This window comes from Talpa occidentalis, unplaced genomic scaffold (assembly GCF_014898055.3).
Source record: "Talpa occidentalis isolate TD23 unplaced genomic scaffold, MPIMG_talOcc4v2.1 talOcc4.4, whole genome shotgun sequence".
NCBI lineage: Eukaryota > Metazoa > Chordata > Mammalia > Eulipotyphla > Talpidae > Talpa > Talpa occidentalis.
This window is the reverse complement of record NW_023604295.1, coordinates 131,695,161-131,720,582: the sequence shown is the minus strand read 5'-3', so window position 1 is coordinate 131,720,582 and position 25,422 is coordinate 131,695,161. Positions and strand designations below refer to the sequence as shown.

Here is a 25,422-nt window from a genome sequence, read left to right as displayed (position 1 = left end):
GTATAAAAATAATCTCCAAAACTTACAAATTTCTCTCTTCTCCAAATATTTATCCCTTATATTTTTGAATAGGTATAATTATAAATCTTTATGCTCTAACTTTGATAATCACAATGACCTCTATATAATTTTAATTTATAAAGAGTTGGCACTTTAACATATTGCAGAACAATTCATTGTACTGCTCAGAACAGATCACCCAAAAGAACTCATTCTGCTTATGTTAGATTAAACAATATGAAAGTGCTTTTGGTTTTTTCAAATTAGAAATTTTCTAAGGTAGAATTATAATATAGCCATAAAAAAACATTATAATCCATTTAGTGGCTTAATAGAATCCCTTTAAAAGAGTAAAACTTCAGAGGTAAGATATTATTGGCCTTCAGTTCAGTACAGTGCTTTCCTTGGGTGCTTTTCAACTGGATCCTAAACTTAATTTCCATCTAATTAAATTTTTTCAACTGAGAACATTTTCAGTAAATGTAAAATAAAGAAAATGTGTGTAAGGATTCCCTGACCTTTTAATCATCCAAGTTCTCCCAAGTCCCTGGAATGAAAGTCAATGAATTGCCTGAGACCTTCCCATCATTCATGTTTTCTAGCAAGATTAATCCCAAGATTCTTGTAAAAGGAGTTAAGCACAGACAGCCCACACTAACTCAGGCCAATGGAATCCATACCGAGTGCCATCTTGAAATCCAGTCTACTAAAATGAACATACAAATCCCACCATCTCTTCTTTCATTCTAAACTCATCTTTCTTTCTTAAACATAGATTTATTTTCTTTAGAGACGATCTTGGATTTAAAACTTTCCTGGAGCGAATTCAAGCCTGGGCAATATGACTGGCGTGGGCCTGGAGAGAGATCACTTCACTGACCACTGAAACAAGCACCACCTGTGGACTACGACTCGGCAGTTGTTTAATTAAGCACAGCATCACATGCAGAGCAATTTCTGACGAGAAATGAGATCCTCGTTCAAACTGCCAAGGGCTCTAAGCAAGCAAAATGTAATTATCTAAACTGAAATCCAGCTGACATCTCTGACAACAAATACCAAGGGATCAGATGCTCCATTTTGAAGTCAGTACCTCTGGCTTCCCATCTCATTCTCCCCAAGGTGGAGAGAACACATCACACTGAGAATCCAGCACCACTTCAACTAGCGGCCAATTCGTGCTACAGAGGCCAGGTTTACACTAACAGAGTTACTGAGACCAATGTCCAAATATTTCAGGCCAAATGAATCTTGATTCATTTCAAATTAAAAGGATTATATAATATTTATAGGAGCTAGAATTCTGCCTTATCCTCTTTCCTAACCCAGACAAACCCAGTTTTCTTTGCTTGTTAAAGTACACACGTAGCAACGGGACAGCTCAGATTGCCCTGCAGTGATGCCCAGTGAAAAGACGGCCATTTAGTTTGTCTTCTGTAAGCGAATCTTTTAGGAAAGAACTGTAGGGCCTTTCAATAGTAGATTATGCTTTTTTAAAGTCAGAAACACAGGGCCTCCTGGTGGCGCAAGGGGTTAAGACGCAGCACTATGAAGCTGTCCGCAGCCACTGCAGCATGATTTCGATCCCCAGGCAGGGAGGTGACCAACATGGCGCAGCAGACCTCTCCTCGCTCACCTGCTGCTCCCCTCAGCAGTGTATTTCAGTCAGTCTACCTGTTCTGCTCCCCACTTTGTCTCTGGTGAATCCTCTCACACACACACACACACACCCGCCCCCCCGCATCTCTGGCCTGTACCCCAGCTCTTGTATGCACAAATAAATCTTTAAAAAAAAAATAAAGTCAGAAACACAAAGGTGGGAGGGGCCCAACAGGTTATAGTAGAGGACTCCACTCCGGGGGCCTCCTTGGTGGGCGCTGTGTGGTAACAAACAACTGAAGAGGTGTGAACCTGCCCCTCTGAATCACAGTGTTGCAACTAATAGAGATAACTCGGGGAAAAATGTATTTTTCTTAAAATCAGGGGAGAAGAATAAATTTTAAATGAGGAAAAACAAAATGAACACATTAAAGCTAGAATGAGATCTGATCTGTGCCAGTGTGCGGTCTCAGAACTTTCAGTATCTCAGGTGAGATGAGCGGCCACAATCACTAAGCTGGGGCTCTGTGGCCTGACAAAAAAAGAAACTTTGGAACCTTTTATTTTACATTAAGCATTAGAAATAGAAAAGATCCCTCCATTCAATTATCTTTTGACGGGGAAGGCACATTACAGCATGTGGATCATACATATTCTCTTTTAATTTTAAATATTTCAGTTCACATTGGCTACAGGACCTTCCCCTGGGAGGATCTTTTACAATCAGTCTTGGCTGTTAGAAATTTTTCCTTGGTACTTCACTGAGTTCAATTTTTCCTTTGTTTAGTTTCATGCTATTAGTCTTAATTATATCCCATTGGATTTTCCTAAACAATTCTTTTCTTTACCCCCTGATTTGTCACAGGAAAAACCCTGTTTGCTGGACCAATATATTTTGTTGTCCCTCTCATCACTTCATTTATTTTGAATCCTCTACCTCTTTAAAGACTATAACTATTGGCCATTTCCACAGCATAAATAATAGCAGCAGGGAACTGGTTTGAGTGATAAATAATATGGCCACCTTAATTGAAAAGCACTTACTAGCTTGGAGTCATCCTTGAGAGAATTTCAATAGCAAACATAGTTGAGATCACTCTATAATGTAGAAAATGTTCAGAGACTGAATTGTCATAGGCACTTGTTTTAAAATGTACTACTTCAGAGCTTCATCAAGGCTAACATGTTCAATATTAGTTATATAACTATTAGTTTAATATCTGCTTTTCACTCTAGGCTGAAACTTCATGACAGTAAATCCTTATTTCTGTTTCTTCCCACTATCCTCAGGCCAAGCACAGTGACCATTATATAGAAAGTGATTACAATATTTGTTGAGTAAAGAAATAAATGAAGTTGGATCTCAAAAATTCACAAAGCCATGTGTAGCCTACAACCTCCTTTATCTTCTCTGTCACCCCAGCACTCTCACCAACCCCATCTTTTTGTTTGGTTCAGTAAAATTATTTTTCCTCTAAGTCCTGTTTTTGGGAATATAGCTAATAATCACCAAACTTCAGTCCTACATTTCTAAGTTCCTAAAGTTAAACTCAAAGGTATTTGCATTTTTGGTAATATTTGTCAACCATTCAAAAGGATGAACACATGCAGAAGACCCAGATACATTGCAAAATTAATCATATTTAAAATGCTATAATCCTCCCATTCACCACATAGAAACCTAGATTTTATTCATTCCCAACTTCGAATACTTGCCTACATTTAACCATCTACAATAGCTCCTTTTTCTATGACTTTTTTGTGACCCTCTATTGAATCCATCCCAATCGGAGAAGTGTATTTGCTTACACGTGCTGATCTCTCTAAGTACGGCATTTTGTCTCTATGCCTGTCTTTGCTAGACTCTGAATAAATGTTACTGAAAATTTCCACTGGACTATCACACCACCAACTCAGACCAGCATATCCAGCACCTATATTCTCTGTCGGTGGTAGCACCACAGAGTTCTCCCAATCAGTAAGACTTAAGACATTAGGATAGTCTATGGACTAACCTTCTTGTCCTCTTGGTGCAATTTACCAAGTCTACCACTTTTTCTGAATTGGCTCAGAACCACTATTTCATTTTCATCACCAGTGATGACATCCCAGTGCTGACCCTCCTCTTGTAATGTCTGGAAACCGTTGCACAAGAGTTCCCCAGAGAAGTTACATAGACTTCTCCACATTTTCTTGAATGTTCCCTTTTTTGTGTACAAAGCATCATTCTGACTTCAGCTTCAGTTCCAACCCTTATGGTTCTTGTCCTTTCTTAGGTGTCCTAGGCTGCCTGTATGAACTCACTACCTCTCTATTGCAGCCTCTTGTTCCAATACAGGTCCTACTTAGGGACCTGTGTATTTTCTCTTTCCTCAGCGTGGAAAACATCATCCCTTAAACTTTTCATAGCTCCCCCCTATAATTTTCAGGTTTCTGCCTACCTTATCAAAAAGGACTCTGTCTCATCATCCATCACTCTTTATCCCATGACATTGCACTTACTGTAACAATGTATTTACGTATTTGCTGTTTCAGCACCCCACTTGCTGAATATAAAGTAATTTTCTTTCCCTTTTAATCTTTTTATTTTAAATTATCTCCAGAAATTACAACAGTACAGGAGCTCAATAAATATGCATTGAATGAATAAATGATGTTTCACTTTGCTATTTTGTACTTTCTACAGGAAAATAAATATCAGTTTCTCATGTTCTCTAACATGTACATAAATGTAACAGCTTATGTTTTTTTTTTAACAAAAGCCAAAAAATTAATGCATGGGACAAAGGGGGGGGGTATGTAGCTTTTTCTTGTTCCTGTGCTTGCACCAAACTGTTCTTAAAGATCTGACTATCAAATAAGCCATGACACCCGCTCTTGCGCATACTCTCAAATCTACTTTCTTAAAAAAAGTGAACTAGTCTCAGATTTCCTTTGCATGAACAAAGGGGGATTTAATAAAGCCTCCACCCTCCCAGTGAGCAAATGATTCTTGCTACCACCCCTGTGTATTATTTCATGACTGACATTTTTCTTCTGGCTACAACTATGATTAAAAACTAATAACTCAAAATGTGATTAACACAAATGATTTATTAATTTCCCAGTACATATTCAGTCCCCACAACAACCCAATGAAATAGGTGATGCTATTTAATTTTCCATTAATAGATGAAGAATATTATACTACAAAATGTAACTAACTAGCTTAATGTACTAAAACAAGTTTGTGAGTCAGGAATGAAAGCGAGGTCTGTCTACAAAAGCTCATCACCCAATATCATGTTCACTATAAAGCACATTAAATCACTTCTGGATGAAGTCGGGGAGTAGATGAATGAACAAATGCAAGATTAATTGCATTACTTTCTATCTTATCAATAGGATTTAATACCTATTTTCAATTTAAATCAATGGAAGAGCTGATTTTCAGCCAGAGAGAGCGCCCTGTGAGTGATGTCCATCAGGCAGACAGAGCCTATATGAGCTTTTCCAAAATTCAGCAGGGATATTTCTGAATTGCATGGGAAACATAACTCCATAACCTCGAAGTTCCTTTCAAGATCAAGTGATGCATGCCATGATTTCAACAGGCTCCCATATAGTAGAAAATTTGGAATCATGAATGACTAGTTATACTCTATATAAAAAAGAATAAAATTAGCCTAACTGGTCTTTCTTTATGCATCTCTGAAAAAGAATCATTTTAGGATGAACCCAGGAGATAACAATCAGAATATCAACATTTTGAATTCTATCAGCTATAATTCATTTTTCCTTTAAGTTTGCACTTTTGTAGCACAGACTTTTCTCTAGAGTCAGAGAAAATAACAATGGTAAATAATGAGCACTTCATGTTCCTGGAACAAACTACCCAATGCTAGAAACGCCGGCTTCAGCATGTGCTGAGAAAGCAACCAGATGTTAGCCAGCTGAAACAATATATCCCAGTGCATCTAAATAAAAAATTCATCTTCATTTAAAATTTGGAAATCAAAATGGACTTCAGGATTCCCTCCCAATAAGAGTCAAGAAATTTCAAGTACTCTGAACTTGCAGAGTAATTTCTGAATCTGTTCTTTGCCAGAAGTGTCCATATAATTCCTAGAACATTGAAAATAAAAAAGTAAATAAAATTCTAGATAAAATAGCCTACCTTCTGACTTCTGTACATTGAGCTGATAATAGTAAAGTAGCTTAATTTTATTGTTACCTATTTATGATTTTACATGCCAAATCCTGATCACAGGTCACTTGGAAGGAGACCGTAGGACCAGCACTGGGAGATGCAGAAGAGATGGGGAGATGACAGAGGGAACGTGCAACTCACTAGATGAATTGGGGAGGGAGAGGGAATTCCCACATCACTTTCTCTTAAATTCCCTAAAAGAAAAAAAATCAGCGGCCTCCCTGGTGTCACAAGGGGTTAAGACTCAACCTATGAAGCTAGCCACAGCCACTGTAGCACAAGAAGCACAAGCTCTGCAGAAGAAACTGTCCAGTGCTTCTCTCCTGACTTCTAGTAGTTACTAGCAATCCCAGGTGATCCTTGACTTGGCATTCCACAGCTCCAATTTCTGCCTTCATCTTCACATGCAGTTCTCCTGTGTGTTTGTGTCTTCACAAGGAATTCTGGCAAACTTCTGCGTCCAAATCTCCCTCTTTTTATAAGGATAATAGTTATCAGGTTAGGGCCCACCCCAATGCTGTAGCTCTCTTCTTCACTTGATTTACACATGGAAAGATCCTATTTCCAAATAAAGACCAGGCACAGGTCCTGGGTTTAGGACACAGACACAGCCCTTTGAGGGCCATTACTTAATTCACAATAGAGGCAAGGCAATTTTGTAACAGAGTGGAATTTCACCTGTCTGAAATTTTTTTTAATTTAAATTAAAAAGTTCAATTTATTATGGAGTCCTAGCCAAAGGATCAAGTGGGACCAAAGGGTCAGGTGTCTGCAAAGGCTGAAATCTGGAAGACTTTTATTTTCTTTTGTTTTTGCCATCAATAATGTTTTATTAGAACACAGCTACAGCTACGTGTGAAATGACTTGGGTATAGTTTTGCCCCAAATGAATAAGATTAAATTATTCTTCAAGATCATCCCCAATTACTTTAACTCTATAGTTTCACAAAAATAACAGAGTTGGGTTTCCAAGGCCTTAGGTAAAAAGGAGAAAAAAATTCTGGGCAAATCTGTCATCAGAAAGTCAAACTCAAGGTACTCTATTTTCAATAGATTTAAATTCACAGAAAGTTTTAACCTAAAGAATGACAATACATTTTCATGAATAATGAAAAAATTTTTAACTCAGCAATTTATAAATGATGTGAATCTTAAAGATCTATCAGTTTATAATTTGAGTTGATATTTATTTAACATCAATCTTCTCAAATGACTTGTTTTAGACCTAGACAGTTAAAAAATTTAAAAGCTATAGTATATATTAAAGTCTTAGGATGAATATATTTGTCCGTTCTGCGTCAAAGTTTGGAAAATCCCTGCATGTTATGAAGGAATTCATTCAAGTGGAGATTTAAGGAAAAGTAGAAGAGAATTGTGGTAAAATATATCAACTCTCACCAGCATTGCTTTTGGCTTTTGAAATGACAAGTGTTCTAAAGTTTATATTTTAGGTTCATTTAACCTGGGAGGTAAGCTCTATTAACTAATCACTCTAACTGATGTAAAACTGAAAGACCCACTATAACAAGATTTAAATAAGGAAAAAAATTGAGGAAGAGAAGAGGAATGCCAAAAGTAAAAAACTTAAATTTTTTCTTTTATTCTAATTTTCATTATAATATCAGTTACATTTTTACTCGTTTACCATGTTTACATTTGCTCTCACCCTCCAAAGAAACCTTGAATGTCAATGCCTGATCTACTTCCCTCCCCCTCACCCTCCCTCCCTCCTGTTCCCTCTGGTAACCAGCAAATTTTTTCACTAAATCCAAAATTTGTTTTGGCTGTATTTTTCCAGTATGCTTTTTGTTGTTGTTTTGATTTATATTTCAAAGATAAGTGAAACCATCTTTTACTGACTTATTTCACTTAGAACTTCACTAATTTCACTTCAAGATCCATCCATTTTTGTCCCAAAAAGCACTATTTTTTTAAACAGCTATATAGTATTCCACTGACCATATACATTCAACAATTTCTTTATCCATTTGCCTGTTGATGGGTACTTAGGTTGATGACTTGGCAATTGTGGACAATGCTTCTATGAACATGTAGCTTTTTTTTTTTTACTTACCAATTCTTTTCACATTACAGTTTTCATATTTCAGGGGTAAATACCTAGCAGAGAAACTGGTGGATCATATGGGATTTCCACTTTTATTTTCTTAACATATATCCATACCATTTTCCAGAGAGGTGGCACCAACTTGCATCTGTTGGTGGGAACCAACAGATGATGAGAGTTTCTCTTCCTCAACATTCTTGCCAACATTTGTTGTTTCCATTCTTTTTGATATGGGCCATTCCCAAAGAGGGGATCTCACTGTATTTTTGATTTGCCTTTCCCTTACAATATGTGATGCTGAACAACTTCCCACACGTCTGTAAGGCCCTTTGAATGATTTCTTCACAAAAATATCTAATTAGGTCCTTTGTCCATTCTTTTTTTTTATTGGGTTGTCTTTTTGTTGTTAGTTTATATAAGTGTTTTGTACATTTTGGAAATTAACCCCTTGTCAGATGTATAATCCACAAATATTTTCTCCCATTGTGTAGGTTGCTTTTTGTTTTCAAAAAGTGAGAAATTTAATTCAACTTTTACTTTCCAGTAATTCTAGTGTCCAGCTTAGGAATCTGCTCACTAATGTTTGAAATACTCAGAAGTGGTTTTGATTATGAGATACTCAAAAAAATCACTAAGCAAAATTCTCAAATTTTAGGGTTAAATCAGGAAAAAACAAGAAAAACTCAAAACAGCACAAAAGCATATGTGTCATATTCTGTGTTGATAAGTCTTTGAAAACCAACTCTGTTAGGTAACCATACTCCCCTAAGACCATGAAAATCTATAATTTGACAAACAAAACCAAAGTTACCATGTGGTTAATTTAACAGATTTTTGAAGTAGAATAAAATATTACACAGCATCTATTTCTTTTATTATTTCCTAGTTGTCATTCAAATCAGTGGTCTCCAAAGCAGGGTATGCAAGAATATTTACTGAGATGAAAAAATAACATCTGTTTCCATTTTCATAAGAAAAGAAATGAAGGTTTACTTATAAGGTGTGTCTATAATTTATAAATAGACTGTGCCTTTTGAGATACACATGTAATATTTTTACTTATCCAGGTGCAAAATTCTTTTACTTACATGGATGCAGGATCAGAAAAATTTGAAGCCCTTGATTCAAGCAAATTAGAAATAATTTAATTACTAGTTTTCAGATATGTGAGTTCTATATAGATATAAAATATATACACTTATGGTATAAATTATATAAAAAGATACTGTGATGCTTCTTTTGGGTCACTGTAGGCTAATTCTAGTTCATATGCTCAAGAAGAAAATAATTTAATCATATGATATTTACATAAAAACCTTTTAACATGTGATATCTCTAATAAAAGATCTTCTAATATCAACAAAAACTCATTCTAACCATTTACTAGTTTGGAAAGTATGAAGAAAGGAAAAAGTAATAAAGGAAGTTCACTAACTGCTTCAGCCCTCATAAAGTCAACATTTACTAATATTGCATATAGTAATTATATTCTGCAATTTAATCACTGACATCTATAACACAGGAGCTACTAAATTGTGGACGTGAGCTACATTTTCCTACCTCTTTAGCATTTCTTAGTCACTAAAAAAGCATGTGAATGCGTAGACACTTTTTGTAAAGAACTGACCAATGAATTTTTGGACATGAACTGTCTTTCAGGTGGTTTAAAGCTCACTAAAATAACTGGGCTTAGAGGTGGTATCAGGCAAATGGATGTGTCATGGTCATATCACTAGAATTACCACAAACATTTTGTTTCTCCCAGTAGTTCAAGAACAGACGTTGGAGAAAGAATCTGTGCTTTCATCTGCTACCATCCCTCTCCCCATTCTTGTGCTTAAAATCCAACTTTCCATCTTATAAACTGATTTTACATGGGTCTGCTATCCATAAAAGGACTCACCCTCCCTTCGGACAGGGATGGGCACAAGATTCAAGCTCAGAGTATCCCAAACACCTAGACATGACAATTAGTCCAGGATGGAGAGAAGCTCAAACAAGGTCAACGAAAGTTATTTGCAAATGTTTCAATCCTAGAAATCCAGGAAATTTGAAATTGTATTTCAAAATGCTGGGAAGAGAAGAATTTCTTTTCCACTAAGGGGAAAAAAACTGCATGAAAATATGGTAACACAAAAGAAAACAGAGCTTAGAGATGGGGAAACAGTGTGCCATTTCACCCCTGTATTTTCCTGTTAAATGGGGATAATAAAACACCATTTGGGGTTACATTTTCATTGGCTGCAACTGGAAACAATTTTTTAACATAAGAAATGATGTATCATAATATATTCAGGTAATTAATCATGCCACTCCTTTCTAAATATGTTCTTTCTAAATTTATTCTCTTCAGTGAAAAAAAGGTAAATCTCTAAATAGCCTGAAATCAACTATATACCTGTGGTTATACTTCATCAGACCATCAGACAGTACACACTTTTTAACTCATACAAACACACACATCCTCCGAGGATAGCTCTAATTCAGCTTAGAGAGAGTACTATGCAAACTTTCTTCAACAACTACTACTGACTGACCAATAACATAACACTTGAATTTCCTCTAATAATACCTACTCATTGGGTAACCTATTTACTTCCTACTTGCCATTCTTTTATTTTCTTCCCTTATAATTTTTTATTGTCCAATGAAGTGTTTTCTAGTGTAAACAATATCTTTAAAAAAACAGCTAATTCAGATATTTATGATATTTTGTGACTTGACAGCTTTTACATGCTGACACTCACAGAATGGAAATTATCATTGATCCAGAAAAAAAAATCAACTATTTGTTCAAGCCCTTAGTCAATTTGAAATAATTTGCTTAAGTTGGCTAAATAAGCACTTTTCTTTGAAGAAAGTTAACAAATGCAGTTTTGTTTCACCTTTTCTTAGATTATCGATTACTGGTATTTCTTAAGGTAAAGGGTTTAAGGGGAACATTCCTTTAAAAGTGAACTAGAAGGAATAAAATCTCCTTCAGATCTCCCTCAGTAAAAGCTGAATCTTCTATTAGCCTCATCTCTCTTGCTATGATGTATTATTAAAAATGGAAAGACATTGTTGATGGCATGTATTGTATCAATAACACTGTGGGACACCATTTATTTTACTTTAAGGAGAATTTATTTCATCTTGGGCCAACTTGGAAAGCTTTGCAGAGGCCATCAGCACATTGGCTTTCTTCATATTAGATAAAAGCAAGGACATTGCAGATACACATTGATCTGGAGTTATTCAAAGACTGGGTTGGGGAAGAGAGAATTTCCTTCCTTGGTACAGAGTAACTTTCATATCATATCAATACATTCAAAAGCCCTTTTTAAATTGAGAACATTGGTAGGAAAATTTCACCTTTTTTGAGGCATCAAGTGAAAGTGTGGAATCAAAGTTTGATCAGAAAATTAAAGGCATTAAATAAAGTTTAATATCCACTTTAAATACCAACATATTCCAAAGTAGAAATAGTGACACACTAAATTTCAACCACACAGTTTCTTTGTAAACATTACCAATTACAAAAATTAATTCTTTATAATTTATAAAATGTAGATTAATATATACTTTTTATTTATAGAGTACTAAGCATATGACTCCCATGGGACAGTTTTCTGCAATTTTTTTATTCAAGTGGCCAGATAATAGATATTTTGAGTTCTATGGGGCATCCAGTTTCATCTAAACTCTGCCTTATAATGTGAAAGAATCCATACATGATACATAAACATGTGTATGTTCAAGTAGAACTTTATTTACAAAGCTATATTTGCCCATCACTGCTGCAAACCAATCTCTCGATTCTTATGTGAGCAGCCAAAGAGTAGGATGGTTTATATATTTAATAAATAAAACATTTTCCTTAAAGTCAAATGAGTTCTCTTTCAAATTTACCAATAACATGTCTTATTCTATTCTTTCTAAAAGGTGTTCCCTTAAGGCATCAGTTTCTTAAGTGGAGGAGACACAATACAGTATATGATTTAGGGGGAGAGATAGTATTTTTAGAAAAGAAAATGAACATGACTGATTATGCTCTGATCTGAAGCAGACCAACTCTGCTTTAGCCTATATATTTGAGTTGTGCAAGATTTCATTTGAAAAAAAAGATTCTACTTGGAAAGATTAGAAAACCACTGCTCTAAATTATATGCATAAGGCACATCAAGCACGATTTGCTACTTAAGATCATATACATGACTTAAAATCACAGAGACAGATGTCTCAAGTGCACAATAAATCTTGTATATAGGAAATTTTAGGAATTATTTAATTGAGGTGAAATTTTAAAAGACGCACACTTGTTCAATGTCTTAATAAAGAATCCTAGAGAGCAGAGGAAAAAGACAACAGGAGACAGATGCTGGCAGTGTCAAGACAAGGACACAGTCAGCCTAGTGCATGCAAGAGCTGGCTTGTGGGATGCATTGTACCTTGAGGTTTTCAGAAAATGTACCCCCACTGACAGAGATTTTAACAGGGATCACGGAGCAAAGGCTACATCTTTTCAAAAGTGCTCAGATCATATGTGACATCCATAATTGACAAAGAAAAGAGGTTGCTAAGAAAAGGGTAATGGGTCATTCAAACAGAGCGAGCACTAGCAAGTGCTTAGATTATTCTCATCTAGAGCAAGGTAAGCTGCTAGGTGTATAAGGAATTTCAAACATCTTACAGTGCAGTGACCAAAACTACTATTATCATTTTGATGGGCATGCAACCAATGTCCATTGTCCAAGAGCCGTAACACGTCAAAAACTAGAATTTTGATACAAATTCTCCTTTTAGAACACATTAAAGGAACCGATATATTTGGTGGAATTCTGGGCAAACAAGACATTTCATTTAGATTACAACACATGCAATTGTTCAATTACCGGCCAGTCCTGGGACTCTGGAATTTTGAAAAAAAGAATTACAAAACTGATTCATTAAATAGACACCATTTTATAAACTCCTAATTTTATCTTTCAGGTTTCCTTTTCATCTTTGGTTCCAGTATCTTCCTCTGTAATCCAGTGCTTGCCTAAGTGATGGAATAAAAACAATATTTTGAGGTTCAGCAGTGGCCAGAGGTGACTCCCTGAAAACAGTGAATTCTATTCACTTGGACAAGTTTAAGCCTCTTGTAATCTCAAGAATAAAATGAGAAAAACAAAGGAATACAGGTATTTTTCTCATTTCTGAACCCTGGTCATGGGGAATGTTCTACGACTTTCATCCAAAGCTGCGAACCAGGAAAGGTAATGCTCAGTTGAAGTCCTTTCCTCCTAATGTGGTTTCCTGTTTTAACACAAGTTGTAAGATTTCAACAATCCTGACTAACACACAGAAATAATGGTTTCTCTGAGCCTTATGTTCCTCATCAAGTTAGAACCTTGAAAATCTTTTAACTAGGTAATGGCTCTCAACAAAATAAGGAGAAACATCAAAATCATTTAATTAGAGAAGAATCCTGGATGCCTATGGGAAAAAAGCTATGTGTGTGTGTGTGTGTGTGGTGTTTCAGCACACATGCATGCACACTGCACAAGAGAGAACTGAAGGAGAAGAGGAAGATAAAGATTCATATTCCTCAAAGGTAGGAAACACGACCTTAGAACAATGTGAGATGAAGAAGGAGAGCAGGCAGGCAAAGAGGAAGTAGAGTCTACACTCAAAATATGGACCCAACAACTTCAGGAGGCCAAAAGATTTTTTCTCAGATCATTGGCAGTTTTCAGAAGGATCTGAAGTGATTTAATCAAAACATGTAAAATACCAATGATAACCAAGGGCAAATTTCAGCATTCCAAAGCAATCTGAATTAAACTACATTAACCTTCCTCCACACATTCCTGGAAAGCTTATCGCAGCAGCAACCACATTCACTATAAACAGTCTCTACCTTCATCTGGGCAATTGGCCTCTTCCCGTGTAGTAGTTTGATTTGAGATTGCCCCTTGCTCCAATAATTAGTAAGCTGTTATGCATTAACTTTTGCACTGATATCCTCCAAATGCAAAAGACAGGATCCTATTGCATTCACAACTAGCAAAAGTGCCAAAGACGACAACTTTGACAAGGCCCATCATACATCATACAACACACAGCATAACTTGGTATTGATACTTCCTCACAGAACAGTTCTCAGCACGTTGCCATCATATCTATGAAAATTTATCCATGCACAAAAACCAAAAAATCATGAGATTTTATGAGGAATTAATTACTGGGTTATGTTTACTTAAATACAAGCTTTAAAATCTAAAAGAAACTTGGCAGATCTGTTAAATATGAAATTCGCCACCTGTAGGAAGATACTTGAAAACATGACTACATTGTAATTTCAATGTAAATGTCATTAATACCTACATTTAAAAGCCCATAATAATTACTGCATAAGCAGCCTAAAATTAAAGGAGACCAAAAGTATACCAGGCATTGAATAAATGCTAATATTTATCATGTATTAAGTAAATGCTAGCTAGTTGCCAAAAACAATTTTGGGGACTTTCTCACAATGTGGTAAAATATACATAATGCATATTCTATAAAGTGACTAAGGGTGGGGTCTCAAAGTTGTAACAAGCAAAAATAAAACCAGATGTCAGTGAAATGATCCTAATGTGAGCTGTCTGTTCTCTCCTATTTCCCTGTTGTTACATGATGGCGTTCCACATGGCAGAGAACCATTATACTTTGGCAGTAGGAACCACCCAAAAGAAACTGATTTTTAAATTTTATCCTAATTCATTTGGAACTGCCTAGAAATAGTAGCAGTACTTTTATAATAAATCCCAGAAGTTTTAACATATAAGTATTCATGTCATTTCCCTTTTTCCTTTACCGAGTCTAAAAAGACTGACAACACTTTATAAAAAAACAATTTCAAAGAATTTCTAAAGAGAGTTGCAGTCTTCAAAATAGTCATATTGGTAAATATTCCTTTATTTACATCTCTGTTGAATGGCTTTCTCTGTAAAACAGGTAATAGAGGCAAGTTCAAAATTATTGTGAAGACTGAATGAGTTCGTAAATGACTACAAGTGATTCAGAATTCAGTTATTACTTTTCTTTCAGAGAGATAATACGGTATGTGTACTATGTGTTGTATAATGCTCTGCAATCAAATATACTATTTCTGCAGAACCTATAGTATTTACCTAAAGTGGGATAAGTAAATATTTTAAGTCAAAAACTGTCCAAATAATGGAAACAAGCAAGTGCTCAGAGGCAGATGAGTACATTAAGAAGTGACATATGGGGCCTCCCTGGTGGCACAGGCGATTGAGCACCACACTGTGAAGCTGTCCACAGCCTCTGCAGTGCAGGTTCAATCCCGGCCGGCCGGCGAGAATCCCACATGGCAAAGCAGTCCTCTCCTATCTCGCCCGCTGCTCCCCTCAGCAGTGTATTTCAATCAGTCTGCCTGTTCTGTTCCCCACTCTGTCTCTGGTGAATCTTCTCACCCTCCCCATGCATCTGGCCTGTACCCCAGTTCTTGTATAAAAATAAATAAATCTTTAAAAAAAAAATAAAAAGAAGTGGCATTTTGTACACAGTGGAATACTATTCAGCTATGAAAAAGATAGAAAAATGATTAACTGTTATCTGCAACAACATGGAGGGGATTATGCTTAGCAAAATAAACCAAAAGCAAGACAAGTACCAGATGATTTTAATTTCATAAGTGGAAGATAGAGAAAAAAAATGAAGACCAGATAAAACAAACCAGTAACAAACCTTAGAAATCTGACTATAAAACTGAGGCTACTAGAGGGGAGGGGGAAGGTAGAGAGAGCACAGGTGGGAGGGGCTACGCTGCACTCTAGGGGAAAACCAACAGGGGTACCGTAGTGATAGGTGTGGAGGTGTAACAAACATCTGAAAAGATAGGATACTATTTTCTGAATCATATGCAGTATTATAAATCAATTCTACCTTATTTCTTTTAAAAAATTAAAAACTGTCCATTTAATCATTCTTGCCACCGAGTTCAGATCACATATGGTCTTGCTGCTACTTAAGCTTCAAAGATGAAAATGCATTCATTGTACAAAAATGAAAAATTATGTAAAAAAATATATAAAATACAAATCCTTTTAATTTTAGAGACATAGACAAGAAATTAAAGTCCTGTATATGTAAAACACTTAGACACTTAGCACAGCATCAGACAGACTGCAGCTTGTTTTTCAATTGCTTTATTATTATTACTATTACTATTACTATTATAATTATTACCCACTTTGAAACTCAAGAAGATATCTTCCTCCTTCCTTCCTCTCCTCCTTCCGCCCTTTTTTACTTCCTGTCTTCCTTCTTTCTCTTCCAACAAATAAATATGTAGCACATTTATAGTATAAGTCTACATGAGGGGACAATTTGCCAAGGTCTGTACTCATGTACAATTCCCTTTCCAGAATCAAAGGACCAGTAAGTTTCCTAAAAAGATAACTTTTTTATTGCTGCATAAACTGTTTATCTCCAAAAACAAAGTTTTTCTATAACTATACTCGGTGACTATCATCCATGTAATGCTGTACTTGCATTAAATAATCAATAATTAAGTTAAATTAGCAAGCAAATGATTACTTTTCTAACTGCATTATTGTAATTGTTGCCACAGCTTTAATTACCAAAGTTTTCTCTGATCACCAGGTATGAATATGAAAAATTAAAACCCCTGTAAGATTTTATTTAAATTGTACTTAAAATATACAATTGAACAGTACATATTTAAGACTCACTTTGACATGTTCCAAAGAATGATCCCTCCCCCACAAAATGAAATTTCTAACATAATTTCTAATTCAATAACAAGGATGATTAAAAAAAATAACAATAAAGGACTAGGGTAATACCCCATACTTATCCAAATAGTATTGATCAAAACCAAATCCTTACTAAATAACATTTTACACTCAGGAGATGAAAATCTTCAAAGCATTCCCCATTAATTCCACAAGAAAGCTATTTATGTCTGGTCCAAATCTGTACAGAAAAAAAACTCTTAGGGGCAAAATACTAAGTATGCCTTTCAACATAATAACAATCAATCACACCGCAGGCTCTGTCTAGATCCAGTTCTAACTTCTAAACAGGCAGAGCCTTCCACTGAAAGCGCTTTCATTTGCCCTAGTTGTTTAACTGCTGTACTTACATTGTTGAGATCTGGTTAAAAGACTAATCTGGGACTTCTTTGCAATTATGTTTTGCTGTAACTTTGTTATTTTTGAATACAATATAAAAGGAAGGAAAAGGCTATTACCTCTTAGAGTTACTGTGTGGGTCCAATTTAATTTCAAAAAAACATTTCAACTAACTATTGCTTGTCCAATAAAGATATATCTGTAAAAGGTGGTTAAACAACATAAAATGGGAATATTTACTGTTACCTATAGCAAATAAAGAAAAAAACAAAAAAAAATGATATAGAGAATCATATGTACATATTTTTATTAAGTACATGCAAATTCATCTTAAAATTCTTTCATTAAAAATCCATACTTACTGGGCCTCCCTGGTGGTGCAGCAGGTTGAGCGCAGCATTGTGATGCTGTTTGCAGCCTCTGCAGCGTGGGTTCGATTCCTGGCTGGCCAGGGAGATTCCCACATGGCTCAGCAGACCTCTCCTATCTCGACTGCTGCTCCCCTCAGCAGTGTCCTCAGTTGTTCTGCCTGTTCTGCTCCCCACTCTGTCTCTGGTGAATTCTCTTATCCTCCTGCACCTCTGCCCTGTACCCCACTTCTTGTATAAATAATTAAGTCTAGAGTTAGTGACAGACCAAATCATTAGGCAGATCCAAAGTCCAGATATCAGGACACTATGTGACTTTCCTAGCTGTTCCTGGTGGACGCAAGATGTCTCCCTAGAGAAGAAGAAACCCAAATTTCCCTAATGTTCCAAAGTATCTTGATAGCAAGCAATTGGACTGAGTTCATCCTGGAGTTGAATCAAACTTTATGTTCAGGTAAGATTGGAGTCACCTACTCAGTTTTGTAATTGCATTACTACGAGGCACATTCCTATAACTGCTAGTACAGTGCAAGAGAAATGAACAGAACAGAGCCCTGTGATATAGCACACATGATAACTAGAGCCAAAAATGTTAAACAAAATAGCAAGCTGTGGAATATGCACAGTATATTATAGACATGTCATTTAAAACACACAGAAAAGTATATTATAAGGATATCTACCCAAACAGTAAAGATATGAAACTATAAATAAAAATAACTGAGAGCAAATTCATTTCTTAGAACAAGAACGGAGAGTGGGATTTATACAATAAAGAGAACAGACAAAAGAGAGAATAGGCCTAATGGAAATTTAAAAGGAAAAGGTCTAAGTTGGAAAAGAAATTAAATGATTTTTAAAAATGTGAAGAACTAATACGATATAAAAACAAGGAAAGCTGAAGAATCAAGCAATAGCTTCTGAAATTTGAATCAAGCCAAACTCTCAAGGCAAAAAGGAGAGCTGAATCATCTGATTTCAAAGGTAGGAAAATTGGAACAAATGATTAAATTGAGGAAAAAAATGGGGAGCAGAATTGTGGTTTGTTTATTTTTGGAGGTTACATGGAAGACTCTTTTGAAACATGTATTAAACAGCATCTGATTCCACATAAGAAACTTTGAAAAGTGGAACAGGAAAAAGAATTCTGCTTCTCCTTCCCTGAACCTTCTGTAAGTGCTTAGGTGGGTGTGTTTGGGTAGAAACATGAGCTTTTTTTTGAACACCCTCTGATCCTCCCCCATGCCAACCTGAAATACTAAAGCTGTGTTTATGACAACACAATTATTTCTACAGTAACTATAGAGCTGTCAGCAAAAGAGGATTATTAGTTAAGTTGAAAAATAAGCAAAGAAAAAACTCTTCAACCATAAAGAACAGGTTCCCATGCCAATATTCAAAGTAACAGCACCAAAGCAATGCAAATACCAAAAATGTGATGTGCTGGGCAGCCCCAACTGACCTTCTAGTGACTGGTCTTCAACTTTGTGGAATGATTTCTAGAGTTTAACTCAATAAAGTCAGACTTTGATATATTTTTCTGACTCTGCTGACACAGATTTATCAATGGGTATCCAAATTTAACAGAAGGCATCTGGTTTGTATTCCACTTCCCACCCATTCTTGATATTTGGAATTCAAACTGTAATTGGGGCACTCTGTAATGAGACATGAATGCCTCATGACAGTCTGAGATGGCCCATACTCCATCAAATAAAAAAACCATCATGTCTTACTATTGTAAAAGCTATCAGATTCATTGACAAAGTGGTGGTAGAAAAATTACCAGGTTCTGACCACTTCAAACCAGTTCAAACTGGTTCTGACAGGCTCTAGCAGGTTCTGATGGGGGCGAAGGGGGGAATGGCTCTGACCAGCTCATACCAGTTCAAACAGGTTCTGATCAGATAAAACCAGTTCTGACTGGCTTAAACTCAAACTCTAACCAGTAATGATTGGATAAATCATTTCTGATTTGTTCTAACCTGTTCTGAGGGCTCTGTATGGTATAAACTTATTCTGACCAGCTCAAAATGTTAAAACTGGTCCTGACCCATTCTGACCAGCTCAAACTATTTCTGACTGGATAAAACCATTTCTGACCAGTTCTGACTGCTTCTGACTAGCTCAAACTGGCTCAAATCAGTTCTGACAGGAGAAACCCTGCTAAAGCCAGTTGAAACTGGTCCTGAAAACTCAAACCAGTTCACACTGGTTCTGACTGGATCTGAGCCATTCAAAGTGGTTTTGACTGGCTCAAACCAGTTTTGAGTGGATACAAGCACTTTTGGTGAGCTCAAACCAGCTTAAACAGATTCAAATCAGTTCTAATTAGATAAAACTGGTTATAACTGGCTCATACCTATTCAAACTGGTTATGACCAGCTCAGACAGTTCTGACTGGATAAAATGGTTCAAAATGGATCTGACCAGCTCAAACAGCTTCAAACCATCTCTGACTGGCTCAAGTAGCTTCAAGCTGGTTCTAACTGGCTCAGCCTCAAATCAGTTCCAACCAGTTCAAACAGGTAAAGTCCACTTCAAACTGGCTCTGACCAGAGAAAATCTGATCTCACTAACTCAATCTGGTTTAAACCAGCTATCACCAGCTCAAACTGCTTCAAACTAATTCTGACCCATAGTAACTGGCTCAAACCAGTTCAGACTGGAGAAACCTGGCTAAGCCAGCTGAAACCAATTCGGACCAGTTCAAACTGGTTAAATAGGTTCAAACCAGTTCTGAGGCCATGTAAAAGCAATTCTTACCTGCTCAAACTGGTTCTGAGTAGCTGAAGCAGGTTCAATCTGACTCTGACCAGAAAAAAAACTGTTTTGACCAGCTCAAACTGCTTCAACTCAGTTCTGACCTGCTCAACCCAGTTCTGAAAAAATAAAACATTTCTGAACAGCTCAAATCAGTTCTGATCATATAAAATTGGTTCCTATAGTTTCTGACCCAATCTGACCAGCTTTAATTTGTTCAAATTGGTTCTGACTAGATAAAACTGATTCTGACTGGTCAAACCAGTTTAACCCAGTTCTTACCAGCTCAAAACAGTTCTGAACCATTTCTCATCAGTTCTTATTGGCTCTAACCAGTTCAAGCTGGTTCTTACTGATTCAAACTGGTTAAACCCAGTTCTGACCCACTCTGACCAAAGGTTTTGACCAATTCTGACTGGCTCAAACCAGTTCCAACCAGTTCTGATCACTTTGACCAGCTCACTGTCCTTTTCTTCCCTAAGTTCTCTAAACTCCAACCTTCTTTTTCCATGTGCTGTTACTGATAGGGAAAAGTTTTAATACTATTAACAACAAACTATTTAGGTGTTTAATGGGGGAGGGAAGGGAAATCTTAATAGATGTGCTAGCTCATGACAAAGAATAAAAGTAACTGGAAAAGAAATAATTATCTACCTTAATTAAAAATTTACTCTAAATATTTTTTTACCACTGGTGTGGTAGTGCTAAAAATGTGGAAGTAAGGTAAAAAGATCTACAATCTATTCAAACCCTGACTACTGTTACCGAAGAGGTGATCTTGGTTAAATCAATCAGCATGCAGTTTTTTCATGAGCAAAGCTGGGACATCAACTACACTGCACTCACAGATCTGTGGAATTCAAATCAAAAAGTCTATGCTTTGACATATGTATGTGCATATGTATGTATACCCTGTCTGGGAAGAATTTGTGTGTTATATGGAAGAGGGGTAAGAAATAAGAATACCAAAGTCAGAAAAAGTCAGAAGTCAGGATGTGGAAATACCTGTCCAAAAGATACATGCAAAACAAAGACTAGAAGGGTGCTTCATATTTGGTAGAAAGATGGTAAATTTCTAAGAAACCAAAGCCAGGAGAAAGAAAAACAGAAGAAATAGCAGAATTCATGGTGTCCATAAAAACAAACCAGTTATTGAGAGGAGACCCAATTTTTTATGATACTGAATTTCAGAGATATTTCCCTATTGGAACCTCAAAAAAGAATATACTGTACAAATAAAAATCAACAATATCCTTCCAACTACTTACTTGGATACACAGAAAGATGAATTCCACAGGGCTATTTGTTGTCATGAATCCTAGCATAGACCAAAAAAGGATTATAATGTCAAATCAGTTTTGCTGAAGAAAATTTTTGGTGTATCAAAAAAGTATGGTAAAGGCACACAGCCCTCACTGACTTGTGTGAGCATCCTATAAATGTATATTTATCTACATAACAGTCCTCAAGCATTTTGGTCTCAGGATCCCTTCTTAGTCTTGAAAATTATTGTGGAGCCAAAAGGCTTTTGTGACCTACTGAATTTTATAGATACATAAATGTAGATAGAGCCTACTAAAAATTAAAACTGACAAGTTTTAGAATGCAAGAATATATCACAGTGATGATGCCTTCAACGTCAAAGGACACTCAGGAGAGAATGAGAATTCAAATAACAAATAGTAACATAGTATTATGTCAACAGTTTCAACATTACAAGTCTGTTGAAAGTGTCCTGGGAAACTCCAAGAGTTTCAGACCATACATTGAAAACAGCTGGACTAGAGAAACGGAGATGTGTGCATTCTTTAAGCAAGACTTCATGAATCTTGTTTCTCAAAATCAAATGTTTATTAAGGAGTACACAGCACACTCTTTGAGATTGCAGTCTTTGAACAAAGTTGAAGGGTAGTTATTCTCTAGTTCTGACTTGGAAGCATTTTTTTTACTTACATGATCAAATGAGGAACATTTTCATACTAACATTAACTGCCCACTCTGTCCTAAAGCTCCATGTATGGGGGCTGTGAATGGTGTCACATGTTTTTCCTCCTAACTAAAATGCATTCCCTCTCAGCCACTCACTTACTTGGCTTGTGGGGGATGTTTGAAGACTCCTTTACTTGTTCCCACTATTAAATAGCTAAGGACAAGTGTTACCTATAAATAACACTCTTTTACAAAATAAGAATACATTGATTATAGAAAAAAATTAGAAAAATAAAATAATAAAAACTGTACTGAGTCCATCTTCAACATTTTGATGTAATTCTTAAGTTATACAGATGTATAATTTATTGAGAGAACTAAATGTATACACAGAAAATAGAAGTAGATAGCTATAGAAAGTTACATACACATGGAATGAACATATAGCATATTTAGTCTAATATATATAAGCACCATCCTATATTTAGAGATGTGTACTCATTCTTTGGAAATAGTATTTAACTAAATATACCATAATTTATTTTTCCTTTACTACTAGTCTTTGGGTCCTTTGAAAATGCTTTGAAAATTGTAGATCACTTACAAGTATAGAAATATAAATTTTTATGATTAACCAGTGCAACAGTCTGAAGAGGATAATAAAGCAACTTGAATATCAGTCTTTGTTCTCAATCAGTGGCCATATTTTACATTAACATGAGCAAATATACTTAGTGTAGAGAGTAATTTGAAAAAAAGTGCTTTGCTATCTAACCAAGTCAGTTAAGTAGTCTTCAAAGCTTATTACAGAAGAGCAGCACGCCCATGAAATAACTACCCTCTTATTTTCTTACTGTTGTTTTCTAATGATTTTTCTAAGTGATTTGGCCTGTCTAATTTTATCAATCTAAAAAGAACCCACACTTCAACTTTCTCACTGCATTAGGCAGAAACTTCTTGAACATGTCAAATGCATGAGTGAATGGGCAAATTGGCATAGTGGAGGAGCACAGACGCAAAAGTAAGATGATGGCTGACGGATTTCCCTAATTACTGGAGTTTTAATGAGACAATAAAACTCTGACTAAGGAATTCCTAAGTTTCATTAGAAGTCAATACTCTCTGTTTGCAAAATAAGGGCAACCCAAGCTGACCCATAAAAGGTCAGTGTCATATACAGTTTGCAGTTGATTGCTGCTATTAGTGCCAAATGAAGCAATATTGCATGGCATTGCTGAACATGCACCCAAAGCAAAACCAAAAAAAAATTTTAAAGGGGAAGTGATCTCACTTGGTAAGCATGACAAAACAGTAAGGCCAAAATGATTGACTGTTACCTCTCTTTTAAAATTGCAGCCCTGGTCCTCCCTGATGGCAAAGTGGTTGAGCCCTGGGCTGCAAAGCTGCCCACAGCCTCTGCAGCGCCGGTTTGATCCCCAGCCGCCGGGCTAGTGTTGCACATGGCGCGCAGACCTCTCCTGCCACCCGCTGCTCCCCTCAGCAGTGTACTTCCTCAGTCTGCCTGTTCTGTTCCCCACTCTGGCTCTGGTGAATTCTCTAACCCTCCTGCGCTTCTGACTGTACCCAGTGCTTGTATAAATAAATAAATAAATCTTTTTAAAAAATAAAATTAAATTAAATTGCAGCCCTGAATTTTCACAGGGTGCAAGTAGGGTAGAATGACTACATTCGCTGAATCTTTTCGCTAGGCAAAGTGAACATATACTGTACTCTCTCCCTTCCCACCTCTCCTCTCCTTTCCATCCAACACCCACATGATTACACTGAGTTGAGACTGAACAAGAGAGCTTTGCCGATGTAAGGTGTCTAGAATAAACACACCCTTTTTCTATCAAAAACACATTTGAGCAGGGGCCTCCCTGGTGGCGCAGGCAGTTGAGCGCCACACTGTGAAGCTGTCTGCAGCCTCTGCAGCACAGGTTCCATCCTGGCTGGCCGGTGAGGATCCCACATGGTGCAGCGGACCTCTCCTGTCGCGTCCACTGCTCCCCTCAGCAGTGTATTTTGTCAGTCTGCCTGTTCTGTTCCCCTATCTGTCTCTGGTAATCCTCTCACCCTCCCGTGCATCTGGCCTGTACCCCAGTTCTTGTATAAAAATAAATAAATCTTAAAAAAAAACACACACACTTGAGCAATTATATTTGCTACAGTTCTAATTCATCAATTACTAGCTGAGTAGCCATAGCTTTGATCTGTTTGGGTCAGGAAGGGATAGAATGGGTGCCACCAATGGGTACCCAAGGTGACACTGTTACCAAAAACAGTTTGTCCATTACCATTTGTCAGTCAATTGATGAGCTCAAGTTGAAGACTGATGACAAAGAGCGTTTTTAAATGACTTAAATCAAATAGGAGGCAAAAGGATCATTCCCAAAGTACTGTCCTGTTTCTGAAAAGCAGGGGTTTTCATAGGATTATTGCTTTTCACAGTGAGGGGTCAGGAATGTTCAAATCTTGGTTGTGTAGATATTGTGATTTCATGACCAGATCATGCCCCTGCATCGATCACATGTTCAGAAAAATGATGGCCAAGTGCCCCTTGGATAGGGGATTTTATTATATAAATGGGTGTTAATGAACCCAATGTTAGGTCACCGAGGGTCCTCTCTGAGTGTGTTGCTTTGAAGCATTTCAGCCAGAATGCATGCCTGACCATAAACTAACAGCGTTAAATAGTAGCTTTAAGGGTTTTTTCCAATAACATGTTTGCTTTGTAAACTTTCTGCCTTCTGGGTGACAATGTAACCTACAAACCATAAATATTTGGCAGCATGATTAGTTCTTCCCTTTTTTTTATATCTGTGTCCTGAACATGTATGCTCTCTTTACTAATTCCTTTACTTTAATCCACATCTAGCATGACTTAGAAACTACTACCTTACTTCGTATCAATATTAAGTTTCAGTTATCTTCCTTAATTACTTGGTTCTCCTATTCTCTACAGCAGACTGGAATATTCTTAATTCCACAAAATTTATTAAACATGTATTCTAAAGTTGTAATAATGTACAGTAACTATCTCCCACCAGGCATTTTAGTAGGATGTTACAGAAACTGTTATCTATCTTACAGCCACTTCCATCCATAGAAAAAGGGTGAGTTTTAACATTGGACCACCGTGTGCATGTGACCTGGATTCTGCTCCAAGCTATAACTGGCCACAGCCAGTTGAAGTAACCCCATTGAAGTAACCCCATTTATCTTGCCAGGAACTGGCATTTGATACAGTGCTCACCAGTGAGCTAAGAGGGGTTCTGCTGTGAGGATTCTGGAAAGACCATCCACGCCAATCACAGAAACTTTTTTCTCCTTCATACAACTCAGATCTGCAGTAGCTTCTTGGAAACATGGTAACAG

The 25,422-nt window shown here is 36.5% G+C and overlaps 1 long non-coding RNA gene across 1 annotated transcript in view; it reads right to left on the bottom strand.

Moving 5' to 3' along the window:
* Positions 1-12,841: 12,841 nt before the first annotated feature.
* LOC129146692 (uncharacterized) overlaps positions 12,842-25,422 on the bottom strand; it is an 88,303-nt gene continuing 75,722 nt past the window's right edge. Inside the window, exon 3 of the long non-coding RNA XR_008553725.1 lies at positions 12,842-12,876. This is a non-coding gene — a long non-coding RNA (uncharacterized LOC129146692). The remainder of the gene's footprint in view (positions 12,877-25,422) is intronic.